The 14,703-nt window shown below is 41.1% G+C and overlaps 1 non-coding gene across 1 annotated transcript; it reads left to right on the forward strand.

Moving 5' to 3' along the window:
* The first annotated feature begins 13,335 nt into the window (after positions 1-13,335).
* Positions 13,336-13,442, forward strand: LOC141669725 (small nucleolar RNA R71). The gene has a single exon (XR_012553991.1). It is a non-coding gene; the product is annotated as a small nucleolar RNA R71 (small nucleolar RNA).
* Positions 13,443-14,703: the final 1,261 nt, after the last annotated feature.

Consider the following 14,703-nt stretch of genomic DNA (forward strand, 5'->3'; position numbering starts at 1 on the left):
CGAATAAACGCGCGATTGATTAAAAGCCAAAAAACTTCCGAAATAATTTTAAAATTCTCTAAATATTTAAAAGTTAAAAAAAATAAAATTTTCATAATTTTTGAAGCAGTCTAGAATTAAATATTGATTTTACAATTAAATGAAATCAGAAAATCATTTAAAGATAAATAATTAATAAAATATTGATTTCTAAATTTTATAAACTCCAAAAAATAATAAATAAAATTATAAAACAACAAAAATAATTTTAGAGATAATTTTAGCATTTATAAGAATAAATATTCAATAAAATCATTTTAAAAGCAAAATAATTCGTACAACTCAATAATCAACTATATAATTAATCTTTGTACCCAACAGATCACACACAAGTAGTAATAAAGCAAGGAACAACTGACAGACTCATCAAGTATTTTATTTATTTAATAATTTGATAATTATATTTACAGATCGGATCCGAAAATAGGTTACTTAGCCGCTAAGTAACTATATAACGATACATTTTTAATACCAGATTTGGATAATTATCAAAACAAAGCCTCTTATAAAATACTTTATACGAAAATAAGGTGATAATATCTCGTCTTTTGAGAATACGGATTTTTATCGATCTATAAAATGATTAGCGTATCAAAACTTTCACGCCGGGACTCGTACAGGTCAAACCGTATCCCGAATTGAAAAAGTCAAAATACGGAAAGTGTTCAGAATTATCAGATTAGGTTAGGAAGGAGTTTTCGGAAGAGTTTCGGGTTGTAAAAACGCAAAAACGGTTGAAGTGGGATGATTTCTGATTCTAAAAAGTCATTTTATAATTACGTAAAAATAATCATTATTAATTCTATAAATTCTTATAAAATCATAAAATAATCCCAAAATTACCAAACAAATACCAAAATTATCTATATTTAATTCTGGATAATTATAAATCAAAACATCCTAATTTTATCAGAAATAAATATCCAAATATTAACATCAATCATCAAATAATTCACCAAAATTCACATAATAATTATTTATTGATAAAAATAATTACTTAATATTTCCCGGACGTTACAAGAACTATTATTGACCTTAACTTAAACCTAAATATGATATGCAACACTCAGACTCTTCACCACAAAGTCCCAATTACAATGAATACCGCTAAAGTTTCCTAAGGCCACTCTAAAGGTGCTCTCGGGTTTCTTGGTGGAAATGGGATGTCTCCACCTTGGGTATTCACTCCAAACCACTTCCTAAAGGTTTTTAAGACTTTAAACTAACTTCTAAATTTGGTGAGACTCAGGGGCCTTACTCCTATAGGCTTACAAAAATCAATACTCACACTAAGTTTCTAGCTAGCACCAGTTTGCACTACCCGCGCTCTTTGGCAAAAATCTTGACTTTTACATGGGCCCTTTTAACAAAACTAATTCCCATGGATTCTTGAGACCTAAAACTAACTCTCAGACTTGGTTTCATGGCAAAGCCTCACCTAGGCTTCTCTAGGCCTCTGCTCAAAGTTGACACTGCCCAGCCTCCCTCGAAATCACTCTGCTATGATTTTACTTACATAAAACTCACTTTTCTCACTTAATTTTTAATTTTAATGGTTTTTTAAGCTTCCTAAGGATGTAATATTCTTATTTAAGCCAAGGTCCCATGAAGGCCTAGCCTATGGCATGGTTATAATTGACCAAAGTTCAAGTTTACGCAGTCCTGCCCTGTTTTGAGTTACTCTCGGAAATGTACAACTCAAGTCCTAACTCCAGAAAACTCAGGCCTAGCAAGGCCTCACCAAAACTCACCTAAAATAGCCTATACTTATGGTGAAAAATTCTGATACAAAGGGTGATAGGGAATAAAATAAACCCTGATTGCGCAATTAATATCGCATTAATTGTATTAACATTGGGCTAACCGTTAAGCCAATTAGAAGAGGCTCAAGACCCTTGATAGGGGCAAAAAATAGCCTAGGAATATAATTGGTGTTAAAATTAATTAGACCAGATACGGTCCAATACTGAAGCCCAATTAGAAAGGGCCCAAAACCTTGAATATTAATTAATTTCGTAATTAATTAATAAGGGATAAAACAGCTGTCAAGATGAGTCCCAATGAGGATATAAATCCTTGAAGATTAGCCCCCAAGGGACCTGATAGGATAAGGAATCAGTTTCCTACTTCCTAGGACTCCAAAGTCCATTCTAATTTTGAGACTTGCCCACCAAGTCTCCTAACCCAAGTCCAATTCTAGGACTCCCAACATCTATATAAGGGGCCTCACCCCACAAATCAGAACTATATTTTTGGCTTGATCCTTGGCAATCAGCAAGGTATGTAGGCATCTTGTTAAGGTAGATTGAGTCACGAAATACAAGAGCAGTCAAATCGAGCCTCGAAGCTCACGTTCCTTAGTAATAAATACAACAATTATTATACTTTAGTTTTTGATCCATAACATTTGGCGCTGTCTGTGGGAAAGCACAACAACAACCATGGCGAGAACACGGAGAACAATTAGAGCCCTTGAAGGAGGAACACCAGTGGGGACAACCTAAGTGATTTCGTCAACCGTGGAGGTACCTCCTCATTCAACTTATGCAGCCACCCAAGGAGAAGCCCAGATAGGGGCAACTGAACCTCAGCCACAAGGGACGATTCCCTCGGCTACTCAAGGTTGGAGGAAGTGGACATGCTGGACGGAGTGAAGTATGAGGGCGATCGCCCCCTATATACAAGGCTTGGCTCCTATCCCTGGGGATCAGGAATTTTCTGGTCCTTATATTGAGAGAGACTCCAAATCTTCAGATGATGAAGTGGCCCCAAGAAGGAGGCGTGCTGGCAAAGAGCCGATGCCTGATGGTAACCAACGTCCCAGAAGCACCCGAGGGACGAATCCCCAGGAAGTGCAGGAGAGACCAGGGCTCACGAAGCTGAGATTCAAAGGCTAAAGCGTGACTTGGAAGCGCACCAAGCTCCCAGGCCCCTATTACCACCTAGGGGGAGAAATCCTCCTCCAGTCATAGACCTGGATGGTCCGTCACAAAGAAGAGCTGTAGTCGAGAACTGATCCAAGCAATCTTCTTCCCCTTGGAGATCCTGATGATCCTACTCCACCATTCACTGAAGAGATAATGAATGCCCATATCTCAAGGAAGTTCAAGATGCCCACTATCAAGGCTTATGATGGCACGGGAGATCTCGCTAATCATGTCAGGACATTCTCCAATGCAATGTTGTTGCAGCCCGTGAATGACGCTATTAAGTGTCAGGCCTTTCCTCAAACCCTGTCGGGTATGGCCCAAAGATGGTATAGTTGTTTGCCTCCGAACTCTATTGGGTCCTTCAGAGAATTAATTCAGGCTTTTATTAAGCAATTCATCAGCCAGAGAGTACATAAGAAAAGTTCAGCATCCCTCATGAGCATTGTACAGGGAGCGAAGGAATCCTTGAGAGACTACCTGAATCGTCTCACAAAGGAAGCTTTAAAAGTCCCGGACCTTGATGACAAGGTAGCTATGATAGCACTGCAAAAGGGAACTAGGGATGAGTTCTTCAAGATGTCCTTGGCCAAGCGCCCCCCTGAAAGCATGTTGCAGCTCCAAGATAGGGCCGGGAAGTATATCAAGGTAGAGGAGATCATGAGGAAGACAGTAGTAAGTAACGAGCCCACTGGAGGCAAGAAGCAGAAAACTGATCTGGAATATATCGCTAAGGACAAGTATCCTAGAACTGAGCAAAACCCTGATTCAACCCCAAAGAAGGGAGGACCTGGGCAAAAGTTCACTGAATACGCTAAGCTGAATGCTCCTAGAAGCCAGATCTTGATGGAAATCGAGAAAGATCGAGATATTTGTTGGCCTAAACCCTTGAAGGCTGATCCAGCCAAGCAAGATAAGAGCAAGTATTGTAGATTTCACAAAGATGTTGGTCATGACACCGATGAGTGTAGACAACTGAAAGATGAAATAGAGTTCCTCATTCGAAAAGGAAGATTGAACAAGTACACTGGGGAAGGAGGAGATAGGAATAACAATGGGAGAAAGAACTTTGAAGATCGTAGGAGGGACCAAGATGAAAAGGGGCGGAATCCTCAGCATAGGGGACGGGTTATAAATGCAATCTTTGGAGGACCGCGACCCCGAGGGCCTGTGATAAACATAATTTTTGGAGGACCAACTGTTGTCGGATTATCCAGGAACTCCAGGAAAGCATATACCAGAGAGGTTATGCATATTATGGGGGAAGTCCCGAAGAGGGCTAGGACAGGAGTAACAATGGCATTTGATGATTCTGACTTAGAGGGTGTGAAATTTCCTCATGATGACCCGCTAGTCATAACTGTTAGGGCGAAATCACGCACTAATATTCACGCAAGTATACGCGTTCGCAAGTAATATAGAATACTTTCTAGTTCGTTCCCTCAGAGACTCAGACTAATTTATTGTCTAATTAAACTCACTCACCAATGTATGATTACTTCTCAATGTTAAGATAACACTTAAAATTGTTGATTAAATATTAACTATAATTAACTACTTAATTAACCACTTAACTAACACTTCAATTTATCAATAATAAAATACTCATGAGATCACAACTTCATTATTACTTCCTTCTATAGCCATAGTTATTACCTTTAGCATGTGACAGTGATGATATTAATCGAATAACACGAAACTGATAAAAGCCAACTTTCATTGTACTAATACCATTCTACCAAACATCCACAATTAAGATAGAAGTTGAATAGTCATCAATTATGTTGAGTTCCTATATGTCTACAGAAATTGACAACACAACGATTTAAGCACAAGTTATTCCTTTTGATTACATAGGGCAAATAAAACTGTTAGAGTTACCCACTAATCATGCACAACGTACATGAACCTATGCTAGCATGGCAAGTTCTAAATCTCAAGATCCACCATCGCTTCACAAGAGATTAACACCCTATCTTATATGTTCGCGACGCACATAAGACGAATACGCACAACCAATACTAGATATCATGCAATCATCACACACTAAAGTATTAAACAATTAACTAAAGAATTCCATAATAAATCCGTTGCAACCCCATGATCACGATTAGCCCATAATAGAACTTATCGCCATCATGGGTTCATATGAAATCATGATAACAAACACAAGAAAATAATAACTAAACTGATTATATTAAAACAGAGTACGTCACAAGAGTAAATAAGTCAAAGCAAGAAAACTAGCATCCAACGTTACAACGAAACAAGAATCACAAGAATATATGCTTCCTCTTCGCTGCTATGTGCTAAATCGGTCTTCTTCCTTATCTCCTTCGCTTCTTGCAAAACACAATCTAAAACATAATCTCCTCTTAATACTCTGTGAAAAATGTCTCAAATCTACTTATATAATAGTCCAATAAAACTCAGATTACATAGAAGTTGGAAGCCAAACAGAAGTAGAAGTCTAAAATAATATATCTTTTTCCCCGACCCTGCGCGGCCGCTCAGCATTTCTGCGCGGGCGCGCAAGGCTGCTGCGCGGCCGCTCAGCATTGCTGCGCGGGCGCGCAGGACCCTTCTGGAAAAATTCCATGTTTGCTCCGTTTTTTCGCCGTAATCTGTCCGTTCTTTTCCTCTCGCAATGGTGAACACATGCCAAGGCTTATTCTTGATGATTCCTCCTCCGAAATGCAACTAATACCCTGAAATGCATAAACACTAGAAAAACGCATCAAATACACAAAATACTTGATTTCAAGACACCAATTTAAGCCATTTTAAGACGTTCTAAGTGGTATAAAATGCCACTTATCACACCCCCAAACTTAAATCGATGCTTGTCCTCAAGCGTCACAGACTCAAAAACAAATAAAAATATGCATGAATGCAATCTATATGAAAATGCAACGATCCCCCTTACTACAATTAACCAACCAAATTGTCATGTCTCAACGAATGCAGTTAGACACTAAAGATCAAGAAACTCATGCAAACGGACATACCGCCAGAAACGTGGTGTGTGCAAATGCTTAGATATGCTTTGGAACTAGACCAATTACTATGACTAGACTATCCTCAAGGCAATCCTACGATTATACAAAGAATAAAAATTCTAGGCACAAAGTGATATACAACACTACAAGAACTCTGGAGCTTACTACGGAATCGTGCTTTTTATTTACAAATCAAATGCTTATTTGACCGTGCAATGAGTGAGGTCCACAAAAGACTTATACAATGGTATCCATGTAACGAGCGTTAGGTTAGCGGATCCCAGACTCTAAAAGCCTTAGGTCACTAGGCACAAAGTCCCCTAAGAACTTAATAACTCGAATACCAAAGAGCCTACTCTTGATCAATTACACAAAACTTTTTTTTTTCTTTTCTGAGCAAGTGCGTTTCGCTCCATCTTGCTCAACCCTAGACTACTCGCATAACATGTGAGCCGGCTACTAGCCATTTGACGCCTAGCCACAACTAGCAACAAATTCCATTTTTACTCCATTTTTTTTTCTTTTTCATGCCTTTACCACTAAGAACCTATTATCAAATTCTAAGCATAATAAATAGATTATCCTCGAAAATAATCAGATCATAACAACAATCTAGCCCTTAAGCATTCTCTAAGACTTAGTGAAAATACAAGTGCTTCTAGCATGCATATCAACCTACACAACTTAATAACACTTTAATGCTATCACTACACTCGCATCAATATCACACTTCAGTCGATAAATCATTGCAAAAGGGATCATGGTATATGCATGAGCTATATGATTTGACAAACAACTAAAGCTATATAAAAAACTATATGGCAAAAATTATGCAACTATATGAACTAACTATCATGAATATGCAGCTATATGACACACACAAAATATTCCTTAACTACCACCCCCAAACTTAAAATCTTCACTGTCCCCAGTGAAGGTAGTAGAAAGGAACACAGGGTATACCTACTCGGAGTCATCATCATCATCACCCTCAGTGGGTGGAGTATCAGGCGGCGGGTATGCAGAGTCCTCACCAAAAACTGGCCACTGGATATCAGCTCCAAGGCCTCGAAAAGCAGTCCCTAACGCAAGGGTGAGCTCCTGAGCAAACCTGCTCTGCGTCTCATACATGGCATCCATCCGCCATGAAAGCCTCCTATACCGGGCATCACCCATCCCAGCACCCTCCTGAGCTCTCGAAGAACTAGCCTCACCACGCCCTGGCCTGGCCATAGTAGCACCTCGTGCTGGACGCCCTCCTGGAAGACGATAACCCAGCCCATGCTCCTCAGACTCACCACCGGTCCACTCCTGCATCCCATTCAGAGTGCCAGAATCTATCGGAGCTGCTGGCAACTGCAACTGCTCATGAGTCGGCCAGTTCACTCCTACTGCTCGGCATAGCTTCGTAACCGTGGATGCATAAGGGATGTTCATATGCTTTGCTCCCCTTAAAAACTTCAGAATTCCTTGGTAGATAAACTCACCAAGGTCCACATAGTATTCCTCATTCAGAATTCCCCACAACAACTGTGCTCTCTCAACTGTGACCTCGTGTGCATGTGAAGAAGGCAAAATATTAGCACATATAAATGCATTCCATGCACGGGCATACCTGTTCATGGCGATCGCCGGAAAGTGACGATACTCATTATTGGCTGGACTGCGGTTCCAAACTGTGCCCGGTCGACAGAGAGTCGCACAAATCAAATCCAAGTCAAAATCCTCAGCAGTCTTTTCATTCCAGTTCTCCTCATCGGGCTTCCTCTTTCGCTGTCCAATCACACGGCGAATCGCCGCAGGATGATAATCAACTGTCAGCCCACGAACTACAGAAAACCCATTCTTTTCAGCCTTCACGTTCGCGTAGAACTCGCGAACAACACTCATTGGTACTGCTTCGGGTGACTCACAAAAAGCTATCCACCCTTTCTCTGCAATCATGGGCAACAACTCACCATCCCTCCCTGATGGTAAAAACCCCCTCTCCTTCAGAATCGGCTTCCCCAACAGCCTAGTGTACTCATCCTCCGCGGCTCTGTCAGTTAACTGAGGCCTTACAGCAGTACCCCTTGATGAATCAGCAGTAGGAACTGTGCTGCTGCTGTCAATAGTGCGTGCTCTCTTGGGTGCCATTGATTTGTGAATAAAAGTGTGTAAGAACTGATTTTTTGATGTTTATGAGAGGGTTTAAGTGTAGGAAGTTGTGGGAGATATGTAGGATAGGTGTATGTATATATAGGGTGTGGAGTAGGTTAAATTAGATTAGGAGTGGAGTTGAGGGATAAAATCATGGGGTAATGGGAAAAGAATTCGTGGGTTTATGGGCTGTAATGGGTTTCTGTGTTTTTGTTTGTTTTTTTTTTTCTGAACTGTAAAAAAATTTCTGGAACTCGACCCCTGCGCGGCCGCTCAGCATTTCTGCGCGGGCGTGCAGAAAGCTGCGCGGCCGCTCAGCATAGCTGCGCGGGCGCGCAGAGGGTCTCTTGAAAAAAATTTTTCAGCCCCTGTTTTCTGATTTTTTTTGTGTTTTTGGATAGGTTATTAACTTCTAAGGGTTCCTGTAACAACAATTCATGGGTTGCCTCCCACGCAGCGCTTCTTTTTCGTCATTAGCTTGACGTTCCGTACCTTTCTCACGTAGTCAAAAAAATGGCACTAATCACCTCTCGGTTTGCCATGTCCCCATAGTAGTGCTTCAACCGCTGACCGTTAACCTTGAATGCTTGGTCCGAATCATTCTCAAAAATTTCCACCGCTCCGTGTGGAAACACAGTTTTGACAATAAAAGGTCCAGACCACCTTGATTTCAACTTCCCAGGAAAAAGTCGGAGCCGAGAGTTGAATAACAGAACTTGTTGCCCTGGCACAAATAACTTAGGATGTAGCTTCCTATCGTGCCACCTCTTCACCTTTTCCTTATACATTTTGTTATTCTCGTACGCTTGAAGTCGAAATTCATCAAGTTCATTAAACTGAAGCATTCTTTTCTTACCAGCTGCATCTAAATCCAGGTTCAATTTCTTCAATGCCCATTAGGCCTTATGCTTAAGCTCTGCCGATAGATGACATCCCTTACCGTACACCAACTGAAACGGTGACATCCCAAGTGGAGTTTTGTATGCTGTTCTGTAAGCCCAAACAGCTTCATCGAGCTTTAAAGACCAATCCTTCCTTGACGGACAAACAACCTTCTCTAGAATGCGCTTTATCTCTCTGTTAGATACTTCCGCTTAACCATTTGTTTGCGGGTGATAGGCAGTAGCTACTCGATGATTCACATTATAACGCTGCATCATAGAAGTGAACTTACGGTTGCAAAAATGCGATCTTTCATCACTTATGATTACCCGAGGTGTTCCAAACCTTGTGAAAATTTGCTTATGAAGAAAATTTAGCACTGCCTTTGCATCATTTGTCGGTAAAGCTTTAACTTCGACCCATTTTGAGACATAATCGACTGCCAGCAAGATGTACTGATTATTGCAAGACGAGATAAAAGGCCCCATGAAATCGATTCCCCATACATCAAAGACCTCGACTTCAAGCATCACATTTAATGGCATCTCATCCTTCCTTGACAAATTTCCCACTCTTTGGCAACGATCACACCTTAAAACAAACTGATGAGCATCCTTGAACAAGGTGGGCCAGAAAAAACCTGCTTGCAGAATATGAGCTGCCGTCTTCTCACCTCCATAGTGTCCACCATAAACCGTGGAATGGCAGTCTCATAATATCCCCTCCGTCTCACAGAACGGGATACATCTCCTGATGATCTGGTCAGCTCCCTGTCTAAACAAATATGGTTCATCCCACATATACCACTTCACCTCATGCAGAAACTTCTTCTTTTGCGCGGATGTCAAATTAGGAGGCATTATATTGCTGACAAGATAGTTTACAATATCTGCAAACCATGGTTCTTCCTCCTGAATTGCAAACAACTGCTCATCCGGAAAAGATTCATTGATTAACGTCCTATCTTGTGAAGTAGAATCGGGATTCTCCAACCTAGAGAGATGGTCAGCTACTTGATTCTCGGTACCTTTTCTATCTTTGATCTCTAACTCAAATTCTTGAAGTAAAAGCACCCAACGAATGAGTCTCGGCTTCGAATCCTTCTTAGAAACCAGATAGCGAATAGCTGCATGATCAGTGAATACTGTCACTTTCGTACCAAGCAGATAAGATCGAAATTTCTCAAAGCCAAAGACTATAGCCAAAAGCTCCTTCTCAGTAGTGGTGTAGTTCAATTGGGCCCCATTTAAAGTCTTACTCGCATAGTAGACCACATGGAAGAGATTTTTCTTGCGCTGTCCCAGAACTGCACCTACCGCATAGTCACTCGCATCACACATCATCTCAAACGGTTCTGTCCAATCTGGTGCTGTAATAACTGGTGCCGTGATCAAACTCTCATTGAGAGTCTCGAATGCTGCCAAACATTCATCATCAAATTTGAAAGGCACATCTTTCTCAAGTAAATTGCACAACGGCTTAGATATCTTTGAAAAGTCCTTGATGAATCGCCGATAAAAACGCGCATGACCGAGAAAACTACGGATTCCTTTCACCGAATTAGGTGGGGAAGATTTTCAATGACTCCCACCTTGGCCTTGTCCACCTCCAGACCTTTGCTAGAGACCTTATGCCCAAGGATAATGCCTTCACGCACCATAAAATGACATTTCTCCCAATTAAGCACCAAATTAGTTTCCACGCATCTTTTGAGTACGGCGCGCAGATTATTCAAACATTCATCATATGAGTGTCCAAAGACGGAGAAGTCATCCATGAACACTTCGACGTTATTTCCAATCATGTCAGAGAATATAGCCATCATACATCTCTGAAAGGTGGCCGGGACGCCACATAACCCAAACGAAACTCTACGAAAAGCAAATGTGCCAAATGGACAAGTGAAGGTAGTCTTTTCCTGATCCTCTGGTGCAATACAAATCTGATTATACCCGGAATAACCATCCAGAAGACAAAAATACTCATGTCCCGCCAATCTGTCAAGCATTTGATCAATGAATGGGAGAGGGAAGTGATCCTTCCTTGTGGCTTTGTTCAATTTTCTATAATCCATGCATACTCTCCATCCTGTAACTGTTCGAGTAGGGATGAGCTCATTCTTTTCATTTGCGACCACAGTGATACCTCCTTTCTTAGGTACACATTGCACGGGGCTCACCCACGAGCTGTCAGAAATAGGATAAATGATGCCTGCATCTAGCCATTTCAGAATTTCTTTCTTCACCACCTCCTTCATGATCGGGTTCAGTCTTCGCTGCTGTTCCACAGTTGGCTTACTACCTTCCTCTAACAGAATTTTATGCATACAATATGAAGGACTTATCCCCTTGATGTCTGCTATGGTCCATCCTATAGCCGATTTGAATTCTCTCAAAATCCTTAAGAGCTTGTCTTCCTCACTACCTGAAAGGTCAGCTGAAATAATAACAGGTAACGTAGATGAATCACCTAAAAAAGCATACCTCAAGTGTTCAGGTAATGGTTTGAGCTCCAAGGTAGGTGCTTCCTCTATTGATGGTTTGAGCTTCCCTTCAGCATTCTTAAGGTCAGAAGTACCAAGAGATTCAAATGGTATATCCAGCTTTCGCTTCCAGGGAGAAGCGTTCAGATATTGTAATTGCTCATTGCTATCTTCATCATCACTGTCAAATTCCCCCACTAAGGCCTTTTCCAATGCATCAGACATTAGCATGTGATCGAGTTCTGAAGTAACCGCAGAATCAATCACATCCACTTTTAAGCACTCCTCATCTTCTGTAGGGAATTTCATTGCCTTGAATACGTTGAAGGTCACATCCTGATCTTGAACCCGCATAGTAAGTTCCCCTTTTTGCACATCTATCAAGGTACGGCCAGTAGCCAAGAAAGGCCTCCCCAAGATTATGGGAATCTTCTTATCTTCCTCAAAATCCAGAATAACAAAATCAGCAGGAAAGAAGAGCTTATCCACCTTGACGAGCACATCCTCAACTATGCCCCTTGGGTAAGTAATGGAACGGTCCGCCAATTGTAGCGACATGTATGTGGGTTTTGGATCAGGCAGATCCAGTTTTTTAAAGATCGACAACGGCATCAGATTAATGCTTGCTCCCAAATCACAAAGGCACTTGTCAAAAGTTAGATTGCCAATGGTGCAAGGAACGGTGAAGCTTCCTGGATCTTTCAGTTTTGGTGGTAACTTTTGTTGCAGAACCGCGTTGCATTCTTCCGTGAGAGCAACGGTTTCAAGGTCATCCAGTTTCACCTTCCTTGAAAGAATAGTCTTCATAAACTTCGCATAACTAGGCATTTGTTCCAGAGCCTCAGCGAAGGGTATATTGATGTGAAGTTTCTTGAACACCTCCAGAAACTTCCCGAACTGTCTATCCAGCTTTTGTTGCTGCAATCTCTTAGGAAAAGGTGGTGGAGGATAGAGCTGTTTCTCCCCTGTATTAGCCTCAGGCAGAGTGTGTTCAACAGTAGTCTTCCTTGGTTCTGCCGCTTTCTCCCCTTGCTTAGATTCTTCATCTCTAACTTCAGCTTCGACTTCTTTTGCCTTTTCAGCATCAGCTACTTTTCCAGACCTTAAGGTAATAGCCTTGACTTGCTCTTTAGCTTCCTTCCTGCCTGGTACTTCCGTGTCACTAGGAAGAGTGCCAGGTTGACGATTGAGCACTGCATTGGCTAATTGACCGATTTGATTTTCCAAGGTCTTGATAGAAACCGCCTGACTCTTGCACAACAGCTTAAGTTCCTCAAAATCAGCACTAGTAGGTGCACCTGCACTTCCCTATTGAGGATATGATTGTCTTGTAGCATACTGCTGTGGTTGCTGGAATCCAGGTGGGTTAAACTGTTTACTCACTTCTTGCTGATATGGTGGCTGAATAGCATTCTGATTATTTCTCCAGCTGAAATTTGGATGATTTCTGTTGTTAGGATGATAGGTCGCTGGCACAGGCTGCTGTTGTCGCTGATAATTATTCACATACTGAACAGATTCGTTGATAAGAGAACACTGATCCGTAGCATGAGAACCTGCACAAAGCTCACAAACCATAGCTATTTGATTAACTCCATACGTAGCCAAAGAATCAACCTTCATTGATAGCGCTTGGAGCTGGGCTGCAATAGCGGTGGCTGCATCAACTTCCAGAATACCTGCTACCTTGCCTGATGTCATCCTCTGAGTTGGGTTTTGATGCTCATTTGCAGCCATCGTCTCAATAAGATTGTACGCCTCAGTATAGCTTTTAGCCCATAAGGCGCCTCCAGCTGCTGCATCGAGCATGGGCCGAGATTGGGCCCCCAAACCATTATAAAAACCAGTGATTACCATCCAATCCGGCATTCCATGATGTGGACATTTTCTCAACATTTCCTTGTAGCGTTCCCAAGCCTCGCACATAGATTTTGTAGGTTGCTGCGCAAACTGAGTAAGAGCACTCCTCATAGCAGCAGTCTTTGCCATTGGATAAAACTTCACCAGAAACTTTTGCGCAAGATCTTGCCACGTAGTGATGGACCCAGCTGGTTCAGAATGTAACCAATCTTTAGCTTTATCCCTCAGTGATAATGGGAAAAGCCTCAACTTGATAGCCTCATCAGTCACACCATTATACTTAAAAGTGCTGCAGATCTCGACAAAATTCCTTATGTGCATGTTGGGGTCTTCAGTTGCCGCTCCTCCAAAAGAAACATAATTCTGCACCATCTGAATAGTGCCCGGCTTGATTTCAAAGGTGTTAGCTTGAATAGCCGGATGAAGGATGTTTGACTGAATGTCATCAATTTTAGTCCGAGAAAAATCCATAAGAGCTGGATCAGCTTGAACAATACGATCTCCCATGTTTACTGGTTCTTTCTGCTCAGTTCCTGAATCCGAATCCTCAAAATCTGACTTCTCCGGAGTTTCAATAACTTCGTCTTTTCCTTCAGCTGTATCTAAGGTCCTCTTGCGAGCACGAGAACGAGTTTGCATAAACGCTTGCTAAAGTACCTGAAACACAACCGAAAAGAGTAATTAACTACTACGTCCTAATCACTGAGTCCTAATGATCAATGATGGTAAGTACATAAACTAAACAAATACGCCGAGTCCCCGGCAGCGGCGCCAAAAACTTGTTAGGGCGAAATCACGCACTAATATTCACGCAAGTATACGCATTCGCAAGTAATATAGAATACTTTCTAGTTCGTTCCCTCAGAGACTCAGACTAATTTATTGTCTAATTAAACTCACTCACCAATGTATGATTACTTCTCAATGTTAAGATAACACTTAAAATTGTTGATTAAATATTAACTATAATTAACTACTTAATTAACCACTTAACTAACACTTCAATTTATCAATAATAAAATACTCATGAGATCACAACTTCATTATTACTTCCTTCTATAGCCATAGTTATTACCTTTAGCATGTGACAGTGATGATATTAATCGAATAACACGAAACTGATAAAAGCCAACTTTCATTGTACTAATACCATTCTACCAAACATCCACAATTAAGATAGAAGTTGAATAGTCATCAATTATGTTGAGTTCCTATATGTCTACAGAAATTGACAACACAACGATTTAAGCACAAGTTATTCCTTTTGATTACATAGGGCAAATAAAACTGTTAGAGTTACCCACTAATCATGCACAACGTACATGAACCTATGCTAGCATGGCAAGTTCTAAATCTCAAGATCCACCGTCGCTTC

Source organism: Apium graveolens, chromosome 6 (assembly GCF_009905375.1).
Source record: "Apium graveolens cultivar Ventura chromosome 6, ASM990537v1, whole genome shotgun sequence".
In the NCBI taxonomy this organism is placed as follows: Eukaryota; Viridiplantae; Streptophyta; class Magnoliopsida; order Apiales; family Apiaceae; genus Apium; species Apium graveolens.